The 24,432-nt window shown below is 49.1% G+C and overlaps 1 pseudogene; it reads right to left on the bottom strand.

Moving 5' to 3' along the window:
• LOC141157739 (meiotic recombination protein DMC1/LIM15 homolog) overlaps positions 1 to 24,432 on the bottom strand; it is a 222,188-nt pseudogene that overhangs the window by 34,266 nt on the left and 163,490 nt on the right.

Genomic DNA, 24,432 nt, shown 5'->3' with positions numbered 1-24,432 from the left:
ACAGTGATAGAAATATCACGTCTGAGAGCAAGTGGGAGGTTCCCTGGTCAGGAGCCCTTGAACATGCAACACCTCCTGTCCCAGACCAGATAGGGGAGGAACCTGCCCTATATAAACTGGATCTCGGGCGGGGTTAGAGGAGAAAGTGAAGCTCCAGAGAGAGTAGAGAGTGAAGTTGCAGACACAGGGAAAGCAACAGCTAGGAACTCTGTAGGAGCAGGTGCTGAGTGCCAGGGACTGGAAGCAGATATAGCTCGTCCTGGCTGAAGACACTACTACCGGACAACGGAGTCCGAGGCTGTGAGGATCTCTAAGTCCAGCAGCAGAAACCAGCCGGCAGGGGATTCCAGGTCCTCTGGCCATAGAAGCCCGGAGGCTCAGTCACGAGCATGGGACCAGCACCGCCATCGAGGAGCAGAGGCTATCAGAAGGCCCCAAGTCACCAGCCATACGGGTGAGCACTACACGGTACGCTCAGGGACGTGGGCTACTTCCACTCGCTTACAGCAAGGTAGCCAGGAAGAGTGCAGACAGACGCTACACCCGTGCACCATCACTCCCATCATCCACACTCACTGCGCTGAGGCTATACTCCTTCCGTGGGGAGTTGTCCCATTCTCTGCTGCGCACACAACACCAGCCTCAGCGGTCTGCCTCGCAGCGGCGGTACACCGTGACCGCAATCCAGCTGTCGTTCCATAAAGGGAGATGGAAAACGAAGGAACAAAATAAAAATAAATAGTACCCCCATGTAGAAAATAGCCCGTAATAACCTCTATCAACGGAGGAATGGTACAAGGAACAGGTTATCTGACATATATCATGTAGTGACATAGAGACTAATGTGTAGTAATAGGACCTAAAGAAAACACCGCGATGTAGTGCACAGGCTGTGGCACAGATAAAGGAGATACACAAACAGGTAGACACACCTCACTCCTTCTACGCCACCGCACGTCAGGTGATTCACTACCTCCGTTGACAGAGGTTATTACGGGCTATTTTCTACATGGGGGTACTTTTTATATTTATTTTTATTTTGTTCCTTCGTTTTCCATCTCCCTTTATGGAACGACAGCTGATGGGTGTATTCTCATTAGAGATTTTAATGTTATATATATATTTATATTGTTCTTACCTAATGTGAACGCTTACTTATTAGTAAGTAATATTCCTTTCATGTATTTACTCCATTTGACTGATACATTTGACTATTCTGTATATTGATTATTTATACATCTCTACACTACATTATTTGTAATACGTGTCTTAATACATGTTTTTTATACTCACTTTTTATATTGGTGACACTCATTGATAAAGTTTTGTTGAAGGTTTTTGCACACGGCCTCAGGTGCAAAGGTTATGTTGTTGTTTTTTTTGTTTTTTTTCTGCTCTTCCTTTTTGAACACAACTTTTTTTTTTTTTCACTTTATGTCTGTATATAAATGGAGTGTTTCAGTGCATGCATTGATATATCTGTTGGTGCCCTGATGAAGGGGTGTGGAACACCCAGAAACGCGTAGGCATTTACCAGTAAACAAGGATTTTATTATATGTTCCTGATTTGAGGATTTTTCAGCGGCGTGGACGTATATCTCTACCTTCACCGCCTTTGGAAGAATGTAGAGGGGGAAGACCAGGTTGCAGCTCTACATATCTGTTCTATTGAAGCACCGGCTTTTCCCACCCAGGAGGCTGCTACTGCCCTTGTCGAGTGAGCTTTTAGATTCTCCGGCCCGGTTTCCCCGCTTGACGAGTATGCCAGGGAGATGGCGTCTCTTATCCATCTTGCCAGTGTGCCCTTGGAAGCTTTTTGCCCCTTCAGAGGTCCCTGGAAGCACACAAAAGAGAGCCTTATCCTTCCTACTCTCCCGTGCGATCTATGAAAGTGTGATTCCACCTTAGGAAGGTATGCTGGGTCAGTCCTAAGTGTCACCCTGTCCTCTGGGATTTGCATGAAGGGGAGCCATGCTGATGAACTTGTATGTCGCTAACTCTTCGTGCCGATGTGAAAGCTACTAAGAGTGACGTCTTAAGAGATAGGGTTTTTAGAGATGCATCCGCTAAAGGTTTGAAGGGATGTTTGGTTAGGGTTGTAAGGACTAAGTTTAAGTCCCAAGGAGGAGTATTCCGGGAGGGGATGGGCCTAGAACTGGATGATGCCTTGATGAATCTAGATATCCACCTATTTCTGGCCAGGTCGCAGTTGTATAGGGCTCCTAATTCCGCAACTTGAACTTTGAGTGTGCTTGTGACCAGACCCCGTTCTAACCCCCTTTGTAGGAACTCTAAGATGGAAGCAATGGGGACTTCCCCTTGTACCTTAGAACCTGAATATAAGAGGAATTTTTTCCTGGTTTTACCGTAAAGTCTGGTAGTTACGGGTTTCCTACTCTGTGGTAGAGTGGAGATCAAATTTGGGGAAAAACCTCTATCCCTTAAGAGCGCCCTCTCAAAATCCAGGCTGTCATGTGTAGATTTGCTACCTGAGGATAGAGGACCGGTCCCTGGAAAAGGAGATCCGGGATTTCCGGAAGAACCCAGTGGTCGGAGGTGGACATTATCCTCAGCCAGGAAAACCAGGGCCTCTTTGGCCAGAAGGGGGCTATCAAAATTACGTTTTCCCTGTCTTCCCTGACTTTCCTCAGAACTTCCGGAATAAGTGCGATCAGGGGAAAGGCATAGGCTAGCTGGTGCTTCCATGGGATTGTAAATGCATCTAGTGCTGCTGGGTTCCCCTTGGTGTTTATTGAGCAGAATATGTCTACTTTTTTGTTCTGCCAGTTGGCGAATAGGTCTATGAAAGGGTATCCCCACATTTTCGTGAGTTAGTTGAACACTAACTGATTCAGCTCCCATTTGCCCTGTTTCAGCTGGGTTCGGCTCAGGAAGTCTGCTGTGAGATTTTCTGTTCCTTTTATGTGGAGTGCAGACAGAGACCCCAAATTGTTCTCGGCTAACTGGAGGATGGATTTTGTTACTTGTAGTAGAGAATGGGACTGGGTCCCCTCCTGGTGATTTACTACTACTACTACCCTGTTGTCCGAGAACACTCTTACATGGTGTCCCTGTAGAGTGTTTAGAAATTTTGAGAGGGTGAATTTTACTGCTAGAAGTTCCTTCATGTTGGAGGATACACCTTTTAAGCCCTTTGTCCTGACCCCTTGAGCTATTTGGTCGTTTAGGTGAGCCCCCCACCCCCTGGGGCTTGCATCTGTAGTCAGAACCTGCGAGACTGAGATTGTCCATGGAACGCCTTGGGTTAAATTGTCCACCTCCACCCACCATCTTAGGGAGACTAAGGTTATTGATGACAAAGTTAGCTGACCTTCTAAGTGCCCTTTTAGCGATTTCTCTGCCCCCAAGATTTCCCACTGTAAGTCCCTGGTAGGTACCTGGGCCCAACGGACCCCCGGAATACAGGCTGTCATGGAACCTAGAAGGGACATTGCTTTTCGCAGAGTCATAGAGGGGTGGTCCTTTACTTGAGATATCCGAGCTATCATTTTCTGAATATTCCCTGCCGGGAGACGTCACTCCTGATTCCTCGAATCTAATAAAATGCCTAGATACTCTTGTACTTGGTCCAGCTCCAACTTGGACTTTTTTAGGTTGAGAAGCCAGCCTAAATTCGTCAAGGAATCTATGACCCTTGCCAGTTGGTCCTTGCAATGATTGAAAGAGTTGCCTCAGCAAATCATCCAGGTAAGGGGTAATCAGAATGTTTTGCTCCCTTAGATGGGCCATTACCTCCGCCACTATTTTTGTGAAAACCCTTGGGGCTATAGCTAGACCGAATGGGAGGGCCGTATACTGGTAGTGTTTGACTATTCCCTTTATCGATATTGCTACCCTTAGGAATTTCAGGTAATTTCTGTGTATGGGGACGTGATAATAGGCGTCCTTCAGATCCAGTATAGCCATAAAACAGCCTGGGAATAACAGTTTTACTGACGATTTTGACTCCATCTTGAAGGTTTGAACCTTCAGAAATGTGTTCAATTTCTTCAGGTTTACAATTGTTCTGAAAGTCCCGTCCAGTTTTTTCCTTAGGAACAGAGGGGAGTAGAATTCTTCGCCTTTCTCCTGGGCAGAGACTTCTTGAAGGACGGCTCTTTCTATTAGACCTAGGATTTCTTGTTCTAGTGCTGATTTTTCTACTTCTGATGACCTCTTGTGGGTTATGACAAAGTTTGGTCTGGGAATGGAGTGAAACTGAAATTTTAGACCTGTTTTTATCAGGTCTAAAATCCAAGAGCTGTTTGATATCTTTTCCCAGGCTGGGAGGAAAAGAAGAAGTCTGACCCTTATTGGGCGGGTTTTCTGTTGTCACTGGGGGGGGGGGATCTGTTAAACATAAATCCTTTAGTTTTTTTCTTCCTATCCTCCTACCTATCCTGGTCTTTGGGGGGTTTCCAGCGTATAAATTTTCTGCTCCGAAAGGGCTTCCTTGTATGAAGTACTGGAGAGGACAGGGAAACGTTTCTTGTTATCCCCAGCCTTGTTGAGAATATCATCAAGAGTAGGGAGTAGGTCCAAATAGGAACTCACCCTCGCAAGGAATGGAACACAGCTTTAATTTTGTTTGGTGGCATTTAAGCCATCGGGCCCATCTGGCTGCATTAGAGAAGCCCGCTGCTCTGGCTGCCAGCCTAACAGAGTCAGCTGACGCATCAGCCAAAAATGCTGCTGCGCCCTTCATTACTGGGATGGAGCCTAATAAGTTATCCCTGGATGTTTTGTTTTTAAGTTGTGCCTCTAGTTGGTCTAGCCAGACCATTAATGATTTGGCTGTATATGTGTCTGCAACTGCGGGTTTTAACCCTCCCCCTGCGGCCTCCTTATCCATTGGGTCTTTTAGTACCTCCATGTCCTCAAACGGCAGGGAAAATTTTTTAGAGGCTTTAGCTTTTGCCACATCTAATTTTGCTGCTTTTCCCCAGAATGAACATACCGGGTCCTCAAAGGGGTATTTCCTCTTTGGGGACAACAGGCCCTTTCTTTCCGTCTTTTTCCATTCTCTTTTAATCAGGGAGTGGACTTTATCATTGAGAGGGAAAGATCTTCTTTTCTTTTGTTCAAGGCCACTGAACATCATGTCCTGGACCGATCTCTTGGGGCGAGGATCTACCAACCCCATGGTGGACCTAACTGCTTTAATTAAATTGTCTGTAGCCTCTATAGGAAAACAGCTACATCCCCCTCCACCCCCGGAAGATGATGAGGATAAGGATAAGAAGGACGAATCTGTGTCTACCCCCTCTCCATCCAAACTGCTAGATCCTGATACCGGGGACAGATTGCGGGTTTTCTCCCATTTCCCACCCCCCCCCCCTTCTGCAGGGACTTGAAAGTATTTTCTACCTGGGATTTAATCAAGGATCTGAGCTCTGAGGCGAACTTAGGGGTCTCCTCGCAAATTGTATGTTCAATACAAGAGCTGCATAGTCTCTTCTCCCATGTGTGTTTGGACTTGCCCGTACTCTTCCTGCCCTGATGAGAGAGGAAAAAGAAGGGGCCCAAATTGTAAAGTGAGCTTTCACAAAGATCACTTACCATCCTGCTGTAAGAGGGAGTGCCGGATTTGGAGAGGAACTCGTTCCTGTAGATGGGTTTTTCCTTGAGGTTGATGCCCCACTGGAGTCCTTGCCGCGTTGCGAAGACCTGCCGCTACGCCCGCTTCCGCTGTTACCTTGGCCGTGCTGGAGTGAAGGGTCACTGGGGGTTCCTTTGGCACGCTTCCCTTGTTGCGGTGGTGGAGGTGAGTGGGGGTGCAGGGACTGCACCTCCTCTAGCTCCTGCTCGCTCATAGCTAGTGCCAGAGTGTGCTAAGGAAGATCTTTCCCAGTGCTTAACCCCAGTATTTAAACCCCTATAGGGCTCCACCCCTCCTCACCTGGCTTGAATTTCCCATCAGTCAGCCGTGGGGCCTTTGTGTGCTGCACCCTCCCCCTGGGGGATATGGGCGCGCACCTCTACAGTGTGGGGGACGCCCCCCTGCTGCTATTCTCCAGGTTGGGCAGTGGGTGCAATGTGTCCAGGGATCCCGTGCCTGCGTTCAGATGCGCCGATCCCAGAGATGCACCGCGGCACGCGGCACGTCCGGTGTGCGCACCCAGCCTTGCGGCTAGTGTCAGGGTGAGGCGACCGGCAAGCGCGTGCCCAGTCACGCCAACTCCCCAGTGGTGCATCAGGGCACGCGTCACGGGGAGGCGCTCGGCGAGCGCGCTTCTGCGTAATGGGACCCAGAAGTCCCAGGCCTACTCACCGCCCTGGGCACCCAACACCACCAGAGAACGCAGCGGCTTCAGCCTTCTTCTGCGCCGCGTCTCCCTGCCACCCTGGAGGCCCACTGACCTCAGTGGTGGCGCTTCAGGACACCGTGCCAGCTGAGGCAGGGAACCCCCACTGCCTGAGCCAGACTGGCCGGGGCTGGTATGTCATTCCATGCTTCTTCTTTCTTCTTAGAACGCTGTAGGTCCCCGTCAAGGACAGGAAACCAACTGATGAGGGAGAGAGGTACCGCCCTTTTTATCTGTAGGTTTCCTGTTCTTTAAGGGCGGATTCCCTTTCTCTCCATGGTGCCATCATGGGGGAAGGAGAAAAAATTTTCACAAAAAAATGTTATTTTTGACCCAATTTTTTTACTTTTGCAAGGGTAACAGGAAAAAAATGGACCCCAAAATTTGTTGAGCAATATCTCCTGAGTTTTTTATGTTTTGACGCTTTTATACAATAAAAACTATATTATAGAAAAAATATTTTTTTTGCATTGCTTTATTCTGAGAGCTATAACTTTTATTTTTTGGCTGATGGAGCTATATGGCAGCTTGTTTTTTGCGGGATAAGATGACGTTTTCAGCGGTACCATTTTTATTTACATTCATATTTTTGATTACATTTTATTCCATTTTTTGTTTGGCGGTATGATAAAGCATCGTTTTTTGCTTCCTTTTTTCTTTACCATGTTCACTAAATAGGTTAACTAGTGGGACAGTTTTATAGGTCAGGTCGTTATGGACGTGGTGATACCAAATATGTGTACTTTTATTGTTTTGTTTTTTTTTTCATAATATTTATTTATGGGTACAGTATTTTTATTTTATTGGATTACTTTTTCATTTTTTTTATATACAGTACAGACCAAAAATTTGGACACACCTTCTCATTTAAAGATTTTTCTGTATTTTCTTGACTATGAAAATTGTACATTCACACTGAAGGCATCAAAACTATGAATTAACACATGTGGAATTATATACTTAACAAAAAAGTGTGAAACAACTGAAAATATGTCTTACAGTGGTGGCCAAAAGTATTGGCACCCCTGCAATTCTGTCAAATAATACTCCGTTTCTTCCTGAAAATGATTGCAATCACAAATTCTTTGGTATTATTATCTTCATTTAATTTGCTTGCAAGGAAAAAACACAAAAGAGAATGAATCAAAAATCAAATCATTGATCATTTCACACAAAACTCCAAAAATGGGCCAGACAAAAGTATTGGCACCCTCAGCCTAATACTTGGTTGCACAACCTTTAGCCAAAATAACTGCGAACAACCGCTTCCGGTAACCATCAATGAGTTTCTTACAATGCTCTGCTGGAATTGTAGACCATTCTTCTTTGGCAAACTGCTCCAGGTCCCTGATATTTGAAGGGTGCCTTCTCCAAACTGCCATTTTGAGATCTCTCCACAGGTGTTCTATGGGATTCAGGTCTGGACTCATTGCTGGCCACCTTAGAAGTCTCCAGTGCTTTCTCTCAAACCATTTTATAGTGCTTTTGGAAGTGTGTTTTGGGTCATTGTCCTGCTGGAAGACCTATGACCTCTGAGGGAGACCCAGCTTTCTCACACTGGGCCCTACATTATGCTGCAAAATTTGTTGGTGGTCTTCAGACTTCATAATGCCATGCACACGGCCAAGCAGTCCAGTGCCAGAGGCAGCAAAGCAACCCCAAAACATCAGGGAACCTCCACCATGTTTGACTGTAGGGACCGTGTTTTTTTCTTTGAATGCCTCTTTTTTTTTCCTGTACACTCTATGTTGATGCTTTTTGCCAAAAAGTTCTACTTTTGTTTCATCTGACCAGAGAACATTCTTCCAAAACGTTTTAGGCTTTCTCAGGTAAGTTTTGGCAAACTCCAGCCTGGCTTTTTTATTTCTCAGGGTAAGAAGTGAGGTCTTCCTGGGTATCCTACCATACAGTCCCTTTTCATTCAGACGCTGACGGATAGTACGGGTTGACACTGTTGTACCCTCGGACTGCAGGGCAGCTTGAACTTGTTTGGATGTTAGTCGAGGTTCTTTATCCACCATCCGCACAATCTTGCGTTGAAATCTCTCGTAAATTTTTCTTTTACCTCAACGTCTAGGGAGGTTAGCCACAGTGCCATGGGCTTTAAACTTCTTGATGACACTGCGCATGGAAGACACAGGAACATTCAGGTCTTTGGAGATGGACTTGTAGCCTTGAGATTGCTCATGCTTCCTCACAATTTGGTTTCTCAAGTCATCAGACAGTTCTTTGGTCTTCTTTATTTTCTCCATGCTCAATGTGGTACACACAATGACACAGGACAGAGGTTGAGTCAACTTTAATCCATGTTAACTGGAATACAAGTGTGATTTAATTATTGCCAACACCTGTTAGGTGCCACAGGTAAGTTACAGGTGCTGTTAATTACACGAATTAGAAAAGCATCACATGATTTTTCAAACAGTGCCAATACCTTTTGCCTTCATTCTGCGGTCCAGCTCACCCCAAACCACTCCTTCTTGGTCAAATAGCCCTTACACAGCCTGGAGGTGTGTTTGGGGTCATTGTCCTGTTGAAAAATAAATGATGGTCCAACTAAATGCCAACCGGATGCAATAGCATGCCGCTGCAAGATGCTGTGGTAACCATGCGGGTTCAGTATGCCTTCAATTTTGAATAAATCCCCAACAGTGTCACCAGCAAAGCACCCCCACACCATCACACCTCCTCCTCCATGCTTCACGGTAGGAACCAGGCATGTAGAGTCCATCCGTTCACCTTTTCTGCGTCGCAAATAGACACGGTGGTTGGAACCAAAGATCTCAAATTTGGACTCATCAGACCAAAGCACAGATTTCCACTGGTCTAATGTCCATTCCTTGTGTTCTTTAGCCCAAACAAGTCTCTTCTGCTTGTTGCCTGTCCTTAGCAGTGGTTTCCTAGCAGCTATTTTACCACCATGAAGGCCTGCTGCACATGAGGTTCAGCAGCAGTATCACCGGTTACAGGCCGCCAATGTAGGGGTTTCTGCTGGTAGACCTGTCCAGTCTGAAACCAAGATTGCCCTCCCGGACAGATTTTCAGGAGGTAGAGACAAGTTTTTTGTGTTTAAGGAGGCATGCAAATTGTACTTAAAACTTCGTCCCTACTCCTCCGGTAATGAGGAGCAACGGGTTGGTATTGTGATCTCTCTACTGCAGGGCGATTCTCAGTCATGGGCGTTTTCATTACCGCAGGACAGTTTGTCTCCAATCTGTGGAGGTTTTTTTTGGAGCTCTTGCCCTTATCTCTGATGACCCTGACCGAGTCGCCTTGGCTGAGTCTAAGCTACGTCGCCTTCAGCAGGGGATTCGGTCATTGGAAACATACAGTTCGGAATTCTGTAGATGGGCAATGGATTCCAAATGGAATGACTTTGTGTAGAATATAAGATTGAAAGTTCCTTCCTGGAAGCTGGGACCTAGGTTTATTGGTCACTATAAAATTACCGCCGTCATTAACCCAGCAGCTTTTCGTCTTGAACTTCCTCGGGCCTTTAAGATTCACAATGTGTTCGACAGGTCCTTACTCAAAAGGTACGTAGAGCCCCTTGAGCCCTCACCTCTATCACCGCCCCCAGTAATGGTTGATGGTAATTTGGAGTTCGAGATTAAGGATAGCAGATTCTCGTCTCCAACATCGTTCTCTGCAATACTTGGTGCACTGAAAAGTCTATGGTCTAGTGGAGAGGACGTGGGTTTCAGCGTCAGAGGTGAACGCTCCCAAATTGGTTTGCTCTTTTCACACCTCTTTTCCTGGGAACCCCGAACCTGAGTGTCCAGAAGCCACACGTAGATGGGGGGGTACTGTCACGGGTGTGTCAGAGGTGATAGACAGTCGTCCTGAAGTGGCTTGTAGGAGGTCTCCACGTTTTGCATTGCAGACCCAGCGACTACCTCCCTCTGGCCTGGGTGTGTATATATATATATATATATATATATCTGGTCTCTCCAGGTGGGCAGTTATACTCATTCCTACTTGAAACTTGGCTGAAGTAGCATCACGTCCTCTTTGGAGTCTTGAGGCCGTGTGCCCTGTTGGAGTTTCTTCTAAAGCTAAGTTGTAATTCCCCTGTGTTGTCTTCCCCTTTTGTCTTTAGAGTGCTAGCAGAGGTTGACTAGTGCTCATCTCCTTCCTTCTCCAGCTATAGCCTTACGCCAGAGATAGTAGGGCAAGGCACGTGATCGGCGACAGCTAAAGAGGCTATATAGGGACATTAGGGGAAGTCAGGGTGACGCTAGTACAGTTTAGGAGGTCACCACTTCTCCCTTTCCCTAGTGTTTGGGCTCCCTTTCGCCCTTGTGTTGCACTCACACCTGGAGTGATTCTGTGTTGCACTCATACCTGGCGTGACAGTTAAACAGTGCTCCTTCCCTTCCGAGCCCTGCCGTGCACCCAAACAGTAATTTTCCAACACATATGGGGTATCAACGTACTCAGGAGAAATTGTTCAACAAATTGGTGCAATTTCTCCTATTACCCTTGCGAAAATCAAAAAATTGAGGCTAAAAAAAGTTTTTGTGGGAAAAATATGAGTTTTCATTTTCTCGGCTCAACGTTATAAACTTTTGTGAAGCACCTCGGGGTTCATGGCACTCACTGCCCATCTAGATAACTTCCCTGAGGGGTCTAGTTTCCTAAATGGGGTCACTTGTGAAAGGTTTCCACTGTTTAGGCACATTGGGGGCTCTCCAAACGCAAGATGGCGTCCACTGCTGATACCACCCATTTTTGCATTCAAAAAGTCAAACGGAACTCCTCCCCTTCCGAGCCCTGCCATGCGTCCAAACAGTAGTTTTCCTCCCCATATGGGGTATATGCGTACTCAGGAGAAATTGAACAAATTTTGGAGTTCACTTTCTCCTACTACCATTGTGAAAATAAAAAAAATGAGGATAAAGGAAAATTTTTGTGAAAAAAAAGTAAAATGTTCATTTTTTTTTCCTTCCACGTTGCATTAATTCCTGTGAAGCACCTGTAGGGTTAATAAACTTCTTGAATGTGGTTTGAGGACTTTGAGGGTTGCCGTTTTTAGAATAGTGTCACTTTTGGATATTTTCTGTCATATAGGCCCCCTAATGTCACTTCAAATGTGGTCCCTAAAAAATGGTTTTGTAAATTTTGTTGGAAAAATGAGAAATTGCAGATCAACTTTTAACCCTTCTAACTTCTTAACAAAAAAATTATGTTTAAAAAATGATGCATACGTAAAGTAGACATGTAGTAAATGTTATTTATTAACTATTTTGTGTGACATAACTCTGGTTTAAGGGCATAAGAATTAAAAGTTTGAAAATTGCTACATTTTCAGCATTTTCGCCAAATTTCCAATATTTTCAAAAATAAACGCAAGTCATATCGAACAAATTTTACCACTATCACGAAGTACACTGTCACGAGAAAACTAGCATATACACTGCTCAAAAAAATAAAGGGAACACTTAAACAACAGAATATAACTCCAAGTAAATCAAACTTCTGTGAATCAAACTGTCCACTTAGGAAGCAAAACTGATTGACAATCAATTTCACATGCTGTTGTGCAAATGGAATAGACAATAGATGGAAATTATTGGCAATTATCACCTGCAGAACCACTCCTCAATAAAGGAGTGGTTCTGCAGGTGGGGACCACAGACCACATCTCAGTACCAATGCTTTCTGGCTGATGTTTTGGTCACCTTTGAATGTTGGATGAGCTTTCACACCTATGGTAGCATGAGACAGACTCAACAACCCACAGAAGTTGCTCAGGTAGTTCAGCTCATCCAGGATGGCACATCAATGCGAGCTGTGGCAAGAAGGTTTGCTGTGTCTGTCAGCGTAGTGTCCAGAGGCTGGAGGCGCTACCAGGAGACAGGCTAGTACACCAGGAGACGTGGAGGGGGCCGTAGGAGGGCAAAAACCCAGCAGCAGGACCGCTACCTCTGCCTTTGTGCAAGGAGGAACAGGAGGAGCACTGCCAGAGCCCAGCAAAATGACCTCCAGCAGGCCAGAAATGTGCATGTGTCTGCACAAACTGTTAAAAACCGACTCCATGAGGGTGGTATGAGGGCCTGACGTCCACAGATGGGGGTTGTGCTCACAGCCCAACACCGTGCAGGACGCTTTGCATTTGCCACAGAACACCAGGATGGGCAAAGTCGCCACTGGCGCCCTGTGCTCTTCACAGATGAAAGCAGGTTTACACTGAGCACATGTGACAGACATGACAGCCATCCATGCGCTCGCCAGAGGAAGCCTGACTGCCATTAGGTACTGAGTTGAGATCCTCAGACCCCTTGTGAGACCATATGCTGGTGCGGTTGGCCCTGGGTTCCTCCTAATGCAGGACAATGCCAGACCTCATGAGGCTGGAGTGTGTCAGCAGGTCCTGCAAGATGAAGGCATTGAAGCTATGGACTGGCCCGCCCGTTCCCCAGACCTGAATCCGATTGAGCACATCTGGGACATCATGTCTCACTCCATCCACCAACGTCACGTTGCACCACAGACTGTCTAGGAGTTGGCGGATGCTTTAGTCCAGGTTTGGAGGAGATCCCACAGGAGACCATCCGCAACCACATCAGGAGCATGCCCAGGAGTTGTAGGGAGGTCATACAGGCACGTGGAGGTTGCACACAATACTGAGCCTCATTTTGACTGGTTTTAAGGACATTACATCAAAGTTGGATCAGCCTGTAGTGTGTTTTTCCACTTTAATTTATTTTGGGGGTGACTCCAAACCCAGGCCTCCATTGGTTAATACATTTGATTTCCATTGATGATTTTTGTGTGATTTTGTTGTCAGCACATTCAACTTTGTACAGAACAAAGTATTCAATGAGAATATTTCATTCATTCAGATCTAGGATGTGTTATTTGAGTGCTCCCTTTATTTTTTTGAGCAGTGAATATCAGAATCACTGTGATATATTGAAGCGTTCCAGAGTTATTACCATATAAAGTGACACTGGAAAGAATTATAAAATTTGGCCTGGTCATGAAGGTGAAAACTGGGTTGGGGGGTGAAGGGGTTAAACATGTTTTGTCTCTTACTTGTATAAGCTCGGGCATATAACACATTGTCGAGCATTGCATCATGATCCACACCAAATCGATCAGCTATATCTCGAAGACGATCTGGGCGGCTGCAAACATTATTAAGGAATAATTGTTTCTAGAAATGTACTAATGTTATGACACCAAATGAAATAATAATATAACCAAGGGATGTGTGTTTCGGTCCGAAGCCTCGATAGACTGAGCATGCTCAGTGTGGCGCCATGACGACAAGATGTCCAGGACAAGAGAGAGAGCAAGAGAGAGACACATTCACTAGTACACTCCTATATTATCAGTACATTATACATACAGCGCTCAGCATAAGTCAGTACACCCCCTGTATTCACAGGACGTTATACATACAGCGCTCAGCATAAGTCAGTACACCCCCTGTATTCACAGGACGTTATACATACAGCGCTCAGCATAAGTCAGTACACCCCCTGTATTCACAGGACGTTATACATACAGCGCTCAGCATAAGTCAGTACACCCCCTGTATTCACAGGACGTTATACATACAGCGCTCAGCATAAGTCAGTACACCCCCGTATTCACAGGACGTTATACATACAGCGCTCAGCATAAGTCAGTACACCCCCTGTATTCACAGGACGTTATACATACAGCGCTCAGCATAAGTCAGTACACCCCCTGTATTCACAGGACGTTATACATACAGCGCTCAGCATAAGTCAGTACACCCCCTGTATTCACAGTACGTTATACATACAGCGCTCAGCATAAGTCAGTACACCCCCTGTATTCACAGGACGTTATACATACAGCGCTCAGCATAAGTCAGTACACCCCCTGTATTCACAGAACGTTATACATACAGCGCTCAGCATAAGTCAGTACACCCCCTGTATTCACAGAACGTTATACATACAGCGCTCAGCATAAGTCAGTACACCCCCTGTATTCACAGTACGTTATACATACAGCGCTCAGCATAAGTCAGTACACCCCCTGTATTCACAGAACGTTATACATACAGCGCTCAGCATAAGTCAGTACACCCCCTGTATTCACAGTACGTTATACATACAGCGTTCAGCATAAGTCAGTACACCCCCTGTATTCACAGTACGTTATACATACAGCGCTCAGCATAAGTCAGTACACCCCCTGTATTCACAGGACGTTATACATACAGCGCTCAGCATAAGTCAGTACACCCCCTGTATTCACAGGACGTTATACATACAGCGTTCAGCATAAGTCAGTACACCCCCCTGTATTCTCAGTACGTTATATATACAGCGTTCAGCATAAGTAAGTACACCCCCCTGTATTCACAGGACGTTATACATACAGCGCTCAGCATAAGTCAGTACACCCCCTGTATTCACAGGACGTTATACATACAGCGTTCAGCATAAGTCAGTACACCCCCTGTATTCTCAGTACGTTATACATACAGCGCTCAGCATAAGTCAGTACACCCCCTGTATTCACAGGACGTTATATATACAGCGTTCAGCATAAGTCAGTACACCCCCTGTATTCACAGAACGTTATACATATGTAGCACCCTGAGGATTCGGCTGCTACAGGGGTATTGCACCTCAACCCAGAGGTGTGATATTCCACTCCCGGGTAAGGAAGGAGTGTGGAACTGAGCTCAGATAGACTGCATGCACTACATACATCCCATTCCAGAGGAGCAGGCCGACGGTACTCCCACTTAGAAATGTGCAGGTACAACCGAGCCTGTTCCTGGCTGGAGTGGGAGGGGGGTGGTACATCCCATGTAGTGTAGGGGCAGATAGGGGGAGCAGTCTGGGTAGTGATAGGAGCTCATTGGGTGCTGGTCACCTGAGCTCACACATAGAGGGATATATAAGGAGGTCACCAACTTAGATCAGGGTCAGACGCTGAGAACAAGTCAGTTGGAGAGGAGAGAGAAGGAAACAGCAGCCCTGGAGAGAGAGAGAGAGTGGAGCAGAGAAAGACCCAGAGGGGGAAGACTGAAGGGACCCAAGAACCCAAATTAGAACACCGGGTGAGGAGTCAGCATCAGGGTACCGGAACCCAAGCTGGTGGGGGTAAAGACATTCCCCAGCCAGAGACCGGAGACCGTGGGCAGTGTCTGTCACGGTCACCCACCACATTCACCCCGAAGGCACACCACATGAAGGGTCAGGGAACCCAGGGCCAAGGGTGTCCCAAAAGAAGGCCCGAGGGAGCTGGACCTAGGTGAATCACTGGTGGGGACGGCTGAAGAAAGGACAGAGGGAGAGCTCAGGGCCACGCTCTGGACTTGTTTGGTGGTTGGCCGGATCCAGGACCTGGTGGACGCAGCACGGCTCGGGTGGTCACTAGCAGCTGGAGTGACCAGTACAACATCAGCAGTAAGTAAACACCCTTAACTGCACAACCCGAGTCTGTCTTCATTGCCGGCTGCATCGCACCACCACAACCCCCATCCTCTGCGCCTGTCCCCTCTGAGGCTATACCCCTCCCGTTGGGGGTTATCTCACCAAGCTGCGCACCCACCATCAGCCTCAGCGGACCCTGCAGCAGCGGCGGCCACAGTGACCGCATCACAACGGGTGGCGTAGTCGACACAAAAGAACTTTAGTAACATCTGTAAAGCTGCCAGATAACACTTAGCTTGACGCCCTGGGCACGGGACCGGGTCACAGCCGCTCGGAGACTACAACCCCCCATCTGATCCGGTGCCGGGTATTCCCCTCAAAAAGGAATATGTCCCAGGGGGCGCGTCAACTTTGGCGTAGTCGGCAGGATTACGTGCCCGCAACACCCGGGTACTGCGTGCCTGAAGAAAAGTGCAAGTTTACCTCAGAAGGAGGTCTCCCGCCGGTTCCGGAGGGTCCACGCCATCGGACTCCATCACCAGTCGTTTCCCGCCGATTGTCCGCCATTTCCAACTTGTTCCCGCCATCTGCAGAGTTTCCCGCCACTGGGAAGCGATTCCCGCCAAAACCGCAGATTTCCCGCCTTGGAAGAGCAGCGGACGCCATTATGGGCGTGCCAAAGGAGGGCAGGAGGCCACCTCCCATCGTGGGCCAGGACAGAAAATGGCGCCAAAAGTGGAAACCGCCCCCACCAACAGAGACTGTGATGCTGGAGGTGTCTGTCAGCGTGAAAGAACTCCCCCTGGAGCTGACAGTCACCGAGTTGCCCCGGGACCGCCCTCGAAGTGGGAGGAGACGAAAGAGAAGAGAAAAGATGGGTGTCGCTTGGAGCAGTGTAGAGCGAGCGCACCCGGAGGCAAGAGGTCTAACAAGGAGTAGCGGAGGAGCTCACCCGGAGATGGAGAGAAAGCAGAACAGCACCGGCCCGCTGGCCAGGAGTCTGCTAGAGACCGAGGAAGGAGGGCAGAGCAGCACCGGCCCGCTGGCCAGGAGCCTGCCGGAAGCCGAGCAGAGCAGCACCGACCCGATGGTCAGGAGCCTGCTAGAGTCCACAACCCCGCTAGGTCTAGCGGAGATCCTAGCGCAGCTCCCCCGAGACCGGGAGTGTGCACAAACTGCCCTGGAGGGCCTCGCAAGGAGGATGGCCCGGGTACAGCGTGAGATACTGGCGGAGTGGGGCCGGGAGATGACCCAGCAAGCAAAGACCAGTCAACGGAGCACGCTACCCTGGAAGAGGAAGCAGACCGCCTCTGAGGATGGCGCGGGAGGACCCAAGGCCGGAGACGGCGCCGAGGAGGGAGCCGAACGCATGGAGGCAGGTAAAGGGGACGCCTATACCCCAAGCCATGACACCGCTTACCTGCCCCAGCTCCCCGTCGCAGAGCCCGAAAGTCCCCCTGCTGTGCCCGAAAACGCCATGTCACCGACGCAGACTAGGCCCCAACCGGAAGCCACCGCCGCGACCCCTGTGACGTCACACGCCTCGACCCCGAGCGTGACCAAGCAGGAAGTACCACCAGCCTGGTCGCAGGGCCTAGAATTCCCGGGCGTCGCATCACCAACAGCGCCCCCTACCTCCGCGGAGCCTCCGGCCTGGCCGCAAGGCCAGGTAGCCCAGGGCGCCGCCGTATTAACGGTGCCCTTCACCTTCCAGGTGCCCCAGGCCTGGCCGCAAGGCCTGGGCAACCCGGGCGCCACCACCACCGCGCCCGCGCCCGCAACACCTAGGGTGCCACACCTGGGGGAGGACCTCTTCGGCCAGCGCACATGGCCGGACGGGCGGCCCTTCATCTGGCCCGAAGGGTACCCTGAGCTGGAGCGGCAGCAAAGACTAGGGCCCTTGTGTGAGCCCCTAATCCCGGCTCCGAAGCCCGTGGCTCGGGTCTCGCCTCCTCTAGCAGAAGCCCAATTCGTGTGGGACCCCACGGGAGAAGATTTGATGGGGTTCACCGGAGAAACTCGGGCAGCCGCAGCTGAACGTACAGAGTGTTGCCGTCAACAGCTGGCAGAGTTTAAGAGAGAACGGGAGGAGAGGCGGGTCAGAGAACAACAGGCCCAAATCCAGAGCGCGGAGCAGAAGAGCCGGACTAGGAGGAACCCCCGTGCAGCGCATTGTCCCCGCACCATCGGGACAGTGATAAAGTTCAACCCGCAGCATGGGTGGGGCTTTATTCGGGACCGTAACAACCGCGGTGACGTTTTTGTGACCCGCAGAGACGTCGAGTCCCACCTGCCGGAGGGTCACAGAGGCCGTGACCTCTACGTCGGAGACGAGGTCACTTTCACCCGGCACAAGTGTGCCAAAGGACCTTACGCCCTCCACGTACACCGCTTGACGGAGGAGGAGTTGCGGTACGGGGAGGAGGAGCCAGGGGACCCGGACGGGTCTGAAGAAACATCATATCAAGAAAGAGCAGGAGGAAGACGCCGTTGAGTGCGGCAGAGCAGGAGCTGTAAATAGTTACCCAATCGGGGTATATAGAAACTGAAACTGTTGCTGCTAAAATAGTCCCCGTTGGGACCAGTGAACTGTTACCCGTTATTCCGTATCCATACCAGGCTGAGGACTGTGAGCAGCCATTCCCTTCCCTTTACCTGGCCGAGGACTGAGAGCGGCCAACTTTCAACTTTCCCTGTATATAGTTGCGCGTCCTAAAGCGCCCCCTACCGGTTTTATAAGAAAACCAGATTTTTCTAAGAGACTGTCGCACTTTTCCCGGACACACGTTGCACAGTGTCCGGAGGAGGAACCAGAGACAAGAGAAGTCTACGAGAATGTTTATATGAAAAAGTTTTATATATATAATGTTTTATATGTTTTATATGTTTATATGAAAATTTTGTATGTTTTGGTGTTTTATGTCTTACAGCCCGAGGACGTGCTGTGATTTACCAGGGGGGAATGTAGCACCCTGAGGATTCGGCTGCTACAGGGGTATTGCACCTCAACCCAGAGGTGTGATATTCCACTCCCGGGTAAGGAAGGAGTGTGGAACTGAGCTCAGATAGACTGCATGCACTACATACATCCCATTCCAGAGGAGCAGGCCGACGGTACTCCCACTTAGAAATGTGCAGGTACAACCGAGCCTGTTCCTGGCTGGAGTGGGAGGGGGGTGGTACATCCCATGTAGTGTAGGGGCAGATAGGGGGAGCAGTCTGGGTAGTGATAGGAGCTCATTGGGTGCTGGTCACCTGAGCTCACACATAGAGGGATATATAAGGAGGGCACCAACTTAGATCAGGGTCAGACGCTGAGAACAAGTCAGTTGGAGAGGAGAGAGAAGGAAACAGCAGCCCTGGAGAGAGAGAGAGAGTGGAGCAGAGAAAGACCCAGAGGGGGAAGACTGAAGGGACCCAAGAACCCAAATTAGAACACCGGGTGAGGAGTCAGCATCAGGGTACCGGAACCCAAGCTGGTGGGGGTAAAGACATTCCCCAGCCAGAGACCGGAGACCGTGGGCAGTGTCTGTCACGGTCACCCACCACATTCACCCCGAAGGCACACCACATGAAGGGTCAGGGAACCCAGGGCCAAGGGTGTCCCAAAAGAAGGCCCGAGGGAGCTGGACCTAGGTGAATCACTGGTGGGGACGGCTGAAGAAAGGACAGAGGGAGAGCTCAGGGCCACGCTCTGGACTTGTTTGGGGGTTGGCCGGATCCAGGACCTGGTGGACGCAGCACGGCTCGGGTGGTCACTAGCAGCTGGAGTGACCAGTACAACATCAGCAGTAAGTAAACACCCTTAACTGCACAACCCGAGTCTGTCTTCATTGCCGGCTGCATCGCACCACCACAACCCCCATCCTCTGCGCCTGTCCCCTCTGAGGCTATACCCCTCCCGTTGGGGGTTATCTCACCAAGCTGCGCACCCACCATCAGCCTCAGCGGACCCTGCAGCAGCGGCGGCCACAGTGACCGCATCACAACGGGTGGCGTAGTCGACACAAAAGAACTTTAGTAACATCTGTAAAGCTGCCAAATAACACTTAGCTTGACGCCCTGGGCACGGGACCGGGTCACAGCCGCTCGGAGACTACAACCCCCCATCTGATCCGGTGCCGGGTATTCCCCTCAAAAAGGAATATGTCCCAGGGGGCGCGTCACATACAGCGTTCAGCATAAGTCAGTACACCCCCTGTATTCACAGGACGTTATACATACAGCGTTCAGCATAAGTCTGTACACCCCCTGTATTCACAGGACGTTATACATACAGCGTTCAGCATAAGTCAGTACACCCCCTGTATTCTCAGTACGTTATACATACAGCGTTCAGCATAAGTCAGTACACCCCCTGTATTCACAGAACGTTATACATACAGCGTTCAGCATAAGTACACCCCCTGTATTTACAGTACGTTATACATACAGCGTTCAGCATAAGTAAGTACACCCCCTGTATTCACAGTACGTTATACATACAGCGTTCAGCATAAGTCAGTACACCCCCTGTATTCACAGTACGTTATACATACAGCGTTCAGCATAAGTCAGTACACCCCCCTGTATTCTCAGTACGTTATACATACAGCGCTCAGCATAAGTCAGTACACCCCCCTGTATTCTCAGTACGTTATATATACAGCATTCAGCATAAGTACACCCCCCTGTATTCTCAGTACGTTATATATACAGCGTTCAGCATAAGTACACCCCCCTGTACTCTCAGTACATTGTATATACAGCGCTCAGCATAAGTAAGTACACCCCCTGTATTCACAGTACGTTATACATACAGCGCTCAGCATAAGTCAGTACACCCCCCTGTACTCTCAGTACATTATATATACAGCGTTCAGCATAAGTAAGTACACCCCCCTGTATTCTCAGCACGTTATATATACAGCGTTCAGCATAAGTCAGTACACCCCCCTGTATTCTCAGTACGTTATATATACAGCGTTCAGCATAAGTAAGTACACCCCCCTGTACTCTCAGTACGTTATATATACAGCGTTCAGCATAAGTCAGTACACCCCCCTGTATTCTCAGTACGTTATATATACAGCGTTCAGCATAAGTAAGTACACCCCCTGTATTCACAGTACGTTATATATACAGCGTTCAGCATAAGTAAGTACACCCCCTGTATTCACAGTACATTGTATATACAGCGTTCAGCATAAGTAAGTACACCCCCCTGTATTCTTAGTACGTTATATATACTGCGTTCAGCATAAGTAAGTACACCCCCCTGTATTCACAGTACGTTATATATACAGCGTTCAGCATAAGTAAGTACACCCCCTGTATTCACAGTACGTTATATATACAGCGTTCAGCATAAATAAGTACACCCCCTGTATTCACAGTACATTATACATATAGCGTTCATCATAAGTACACCCCCTGTATTCTCAGTACATTATACATATAGCGTTCACCATAAGTAAGTACACCCCCTGTATTCTCAGTACGTTATATATACAGCGTTCAGCATAAGTAAGTACACCCCCCTGTACTCTCAGTACGTTATATATACAGCGCTCAGCATAAGTAAGTACACCCCACTGTATTCTCAGTACGTTATATATGCAGCATTTAGCATAAGTAAGTACACCCCCCTGTATTCTCAGTACATTATACATACAGAGTTCAGCATAAGTAAGTACACCCCCTGTACTCTCAGTACGTTATACATACAGCGTTCAGCATAAGTCAGTACACCCCCTGTACTCTCAGTACGTTATATATACAGCGCTCAGCATAAGTAAGTACACCCCCCTGTATTCTCAGTACATTATATATACAGCGCTCAGCATAAGTAAGTACACCCCCCTGTATTCTCAGTACATTATATATACAGCGTTCAGCATAAGTAAGTATGACGCGCCCCCTGGGCCTGCGCTGCTGCTGCTGTGCAGGGGGAATACCCGGAGCCGGATCGCTGGGGGTTGTAGTTCTCCGTGGCGGTGACCCGGTCCGTGCCCAGGGTGGTCAAACCAGTGGCAGTCTATTTGTATTGTAATAAGTGTCCGACTACGCCACCCGTGGATTGCGGTCAGTGGGGACCGCCGCTGCGCTGCAGACCGCTGAGGCTGATGTTGTTTGCGCAGCTGAGTATGGGATGACTGCCCACGGGAGAAGTATTGCCTCAGGGCAGCTAATGTGGAAGATGATGGGAGTGATGGTGTGAGGGTCCCAGTGCTAATGGTGCAGGAGCGGTAAGGAATCACAGAGACGGGAGGTGCAGTTCAGGGTCTTTACTGATGGTACAAGGCAGACCCTCCCGGGAGTACTGGCTAGTATAAGGGGCCTGGTCAGTCTGCGAGCAAGCAGGAGTTCCCCTGGCCAGGTGGAGTTGTAGGCCTCCCCGTTTATCTGCACTCTTCCTGGCTACCTTGCTGTCAGCGGTTACAAGTAGCCCACGTCCCTGAGTATACCGTGTGGTGCTCACCCGTATGGCTGGTGACTTGGGGCCTTCTGTTAGCCTCCGCTCCTGGATGGCGGCGCTGGTCCCTTCTTTGTGACTGAGCCTCCGGGCTTCTATGGCCAGAGGACCTGGAATCCCCTGCCGGTTGGTTTCTGCTGCTGGGTGTATATCAGTCCCCACAGCCTCGGACTCCTGTGTCCGGTTTTAGTGTCTTCGTCCAGGGCGAACTCTGCTCAGCTCCAGCCCCTGGACTTCAGCTACTGCTCCTCCAGAGCTCCTGATCTCACTTTCCCTCTCCAGACTCTGACTACTCTAATCCCGCCCCAGACCCAGTTTAAAAGGGCAGATTCCTCCCCTCCCAGGTCTGGGCGGACCGTGTTGCATGCTTAGGGATCCTGACCAGAGAAACCTCCCACTTGCTCTCTGACATAATATCTCTATTACTGCGGCAACCAGACCCCTGGGGTGTCGCATTCCCCCCTAGTAAATTTTAGTACTCCGGGACTAAACACATTTTTGAAGAAACATAAATACAAGGTATAACAATAACAAGACAACATATTTACAAGAAGCTTTAGTCTGTAGGAGGTCACGGCGTTTCCGTGACCGGGTGTCCATATCACCCAAGGTGAAGTTTATGAAACAAAGGGGGTGTCCATGTCACCCAACAAGGCGAAGTCTTGGCACAGAATAGGGGACCTGTCCAAAGCAAACCCCTTGCGTTGTCCTTGGGCGTGGCTGCAAGGCTAGAGCTAGCTACTTTGGGCCGCAAGTAGGCCACGCCAGACAGGTTTTCTCTTCTGCGACCGTCTTCGCAAGAGGCACCAAGGTGCAACTATCTACAAAACTGTTCCGGTTATCCAGTGTCCATAACCTGTTAGTCCAAATAAATCTGCAGGGTAACTGAGAAACATAATTAGTAACAGGCAACAAACATAAACCATAAACATTTTTCAATAAACAGTCAACTTTACAGTGCATTGGTTTAGATTCTCCAGCGAGAGGGCATCTGACCTCTAGTGACTCTAGTGGACCTACGGAGCTCACTAACTGGTTCTGCACTACAGGGTGTAGGAGGTGTTATGGGCAAGCTGGGCAGCTTTCTGCGCACTCTTTGGCTCACTAGGGGCACAGCAGGCTCACTACTAGCAGAGGGTTGATCCTCCTGTACTGCTGGTGTGGACTCTTCTGCCTCTTGGGCCGGCTGCTCTTCCAGCTCTACCGGTTCCTCTGTAGGCACTTGCGGGGCTGGCTGGAGAAAGGTGAGGACGGGTACCACGACAGCGCCATTTACTTGTGTCCAAGACCGGGGGAAGTCTCCGAGTACGGTACTGATCATTTCTTCCCTTTCCTCTGTGGGTTGAGGGTTTTCTTGATCTTCTTCAGGGCTTTGCAGCTGCTCGGGACACTTCTTCAGGTGGTCTCTGGAGACAATGGCTGTGGTTTCTCCTCCATCCTTACTGATTACGCAGATTTTTGGGTTCTCATGGCTTGATGGCAGTATGGTGTACGGGTCCTTCTCCCACTGGTCGTCCAACTTGTGGAGCCGCCTCTTCCTCTTCAAGACCTGCTCTCCAGGTACCAGGGGAACAGCGGGAGCATACTGGTTATAAGCCTTCTCTTGCCTTTCTCTAGCTTGAGACAGACTTCGCTCGACGCTCTCCTGTACTTTCCGATACTGCTGCTGCCGTTCTGTATCCCAGTCTGCCTCTGGCGAGGTGTCCTCAGGCGTCAGGACTCCCATATCCAGGTCAATAGGCAGCTTACCAGGTCTTGCTCTCATTAGGTAAGCCGGGGTACAGTTGGTGGAACCTACAGGGATGTGGTTATACAGGTCCACCAGATCGGGCAGTTTCTCAGGCCACAGACTGCGTTCTTCCAGGGGCAGTGTTTTTAGCAGATCTATCACCACCTGGTTCATCTTCTCGCAGAGTCCATTGGTTTGAGGGTGATAGGGCGTTGTTCTTATCTTCTTGCAGCCATACAGGTTGCAGAACTCCTGGAAGACCTCCGCTTCGAAGGCTGGTCCTTGGTCTGTCAACACTTGGTCCGGGTACCCGTGTGGATGGCAGAAGTGCTGCTGGAAGGCTCTAGCTGCTGTTTGAGCCATTAAGTCCTTGACCGGGACCACCACCAGGAACCGGGAGTAATGATCTACGATTGTGAGGGCGTAGACATACCCAGATCTGCTTGGAGCCAGTTTCACATGGTCCAGGGCTACCAGTTCCAGTGGCTGTCTGGTGATGATGGGCTGCAAGGGAGTCTTCTGGCTGGCACGGTCCTTTCTTCTCAGGTGGCATGGGCCACAGTCTCTGCACCACCT

Source organism: Phyllobates terribilis, unplaced genomic scaffold (genome assembly GCF_046119375.1).
Source record: "Phyllobates terribilis strain yellow unplaced genomic scaffold, ASM4611937v1 Scaffold_8__6_contigs__length_399053987, whole genome shotgun sequence".
Taxonomy (NCBI): Eukaryota; Metazoa; Chordata; class Amphibia; order Anura; family Dendrobatidae; genus Phyllobates; species Phyllobates terribilis.
The sequence above is the reverse complement of the archived record's forward strand: the minus strand, read 5'-3'. Positions and strand labels throughout refer to the sequence as shown.